General features: G+C 42.7%; 1 non-coding gene across 1 annotated transcript; it reads right to left on the reverse strand.

The window, feature by feature from the left end:
* Positions 1-232: 232 nt before the first annotated feature.
* Positions 233-307, reverse strand: Trnap-ugg. Its single transcript has one exon. It is a non-coding gene; the product is annotated as a tRNA-Pro (tRNA).
* Positions 308-2,204: the final 1,897 nt, after the last annotated feature.

Below are 2,204 nucleotides of genomic sequence, written 5' to 3' on the forward strand. Positions count from 1 at the left end.
TTTCTTCAATTCTCCACCTTCATTTTATATATAAAGTTCAACAAATGCGGATTCTGCGTGGTGTCCGTTCTTTCGGATGTGTCCGAAAGAACATACAGCACACATTCACATTGGATTTGGCATGCTTAGTTTAAGGGGTGACGAGATATCTTGCCGAAGTTAGAATTACATATGAATACCTTCAGCTGCTGACGGGCGTTGATATATATCAACGGGGACAGGTGAAAATGTGTGCCCCAACCGGGACTCGAACCCGGGATCTCCAGCTTCCATGGCAGACGCTCTTTCCAGCTGAACTACCGAAGGCACAGAGGATAGTGAAACTGCAGGGACTATGTCCCGCACGCCTCCCGTGAGATCCACATTCTCACCTTGTATGTCCACACACTACATTCGTAGTGTCCCACCCCAACAGACTCATTACTCGTGTAAGACATTCTTACCAAGTCCCGTAAGAGTTAGGGGAATATGGGTGCATCCGCACAGGAGGAGGAGGTCATGGCTGTTATTGCCTGTCGCCACCCTGTTAGACACTCCCCCCCCCCCCCCCCCCCCCCCCCATCCAGGCGATATATTCGCGTGAAAGAGAGAAAAGTTTTCGAAATGTTTCTCAATCATGTAACTGAGGTGGGGCTTTGGCACCAGCCCAAAATTCATCCAGTGGGATGTGAGATTCCACCTAGAAAGAATACCCGGGTTGTCCTTCATCGTTAATTCGATGTGCAGATACGATCTGGGACTGGGACACCTCCCCATTCTTGAAGTGGAGCTTCAGCACACATGGACAACCAGGCTGGTAGCTCGAGAATTTCTATCAAAGCGGAATAAATTGAGTCACGGGCGTAATACTGATTGTCATGGTTAAACAACGATTTTTAGTGCAAAGCAAGTTGCAAAACGAAAAGTGAGGTAGTATTATTTAACAAACTATCTATTAACGTTTGATTCCCCTTAGAGTTAAAACAGTGAATGGTGAATGAAGCTAATTTCGATCTATTTATAGAGTAATAAGCAATCAGGAACCCCAGAAAAACTCTATCGTCACCGCGGAAAAGCAAGTGAAATGAGTAATACTTTATACAGAACAGCTATGCGTTTTGGCCTCAGACCGCTGTGTCATCTTCAGCCAATGGCGTCATTTGGCGGTATGAGAAGGGTCGGCGGAAAGCGGACGTGGGGTCAGAACACTATTCACTGGTCGTTTTCGTCTTCGCCGATATTGGTGCCGCTACTTCTCATTCTAGTTCTAATACTTACCCTAAATATAAAGTAGAAGTAATTTTTATGCGTTTTAAAGCTTACGCGCAGCCAGCGGAAAACATTGTTACCTTTTCTGATAAAAGGACAATGAAGTACAATGAAACTGGTACTTCTTAACAATTCAGAGAAACCGGCGTGTAAGCTTGAGTCATATAAAATGTTTTGTTGAAAAAGTTTCTATAATAACATGCACAATGTGTTCAATTTTTTGAATTTTGCGAAACAGTGAAGGGCTATACAGAGAGTCTCAAGAGGAATGGTGAGCATTCAAGGATGTGACAAGAACCATCATTCGAAGCAATATGGTCTAGTCAACATAGGCTCTAAATTGCCTATCCTAAAAGATATGAGCACTTCATTTTCGAAAATGTGTAACAAATCTTTTCTAATGCAAACACGTTCACTTCCATATTTTGACGGGTGGTGGTATGGACCAAAACAAGAGAAAAATGACAAGTAAATATGACCTCCAAAGCGCGTACCGTTATGTCTATGAGCATTTGTTGAACTTCGCTGCCGGAAAAAAACTCCTCTACTGAACCAGTGCTCATAGCTATTAAGGCATGCATTTTAGCGCGTATGTTTACTAGAATATTTTGCTTCTAATTTCCTGTCATATCCATGAATATTGACAGTTCTCCATGGACACTCGTTATTAGTGCAGTGGCCATATTAGCAAAAGCCATTTCACTTCTGATATCGGTGGGACAAGACGAGCGCTGATGTGTGATGTGCCATAGTCACCGTCAAAATGTTTGAAACATTTAGGGCGGCAAATCTAGGGACTTGTAGAATCTCTGTATGAGTTTTTGAATTGAGAGAACTTTTCAACACTCGTGTTCGTGGACTTAAACTCTAAACTACAAAGTCTTCTTCAAAGACTTCGGGAAGTACAGCATCGACTTTGGATGGTTATCGTCAATAGAGTTTTTGAACATTGTACA

Source organism: Schistocerca americana, chromosome 5, assembly GCF_021461395.2.
Source record: "Schistocerca americana isolate TAMUIC-IGC-003095 chromosome 5, iqSchAmer2.1, whole genome shotgun sequence".
In the NCBI taxonomy this organism is placed as follows: domain Eukaryota; kingdom Metazoa; phylum Arthropoda; class Insecta; order Orthoptera; family Acrididae; genus Schistocerca; species Schistocerca americana.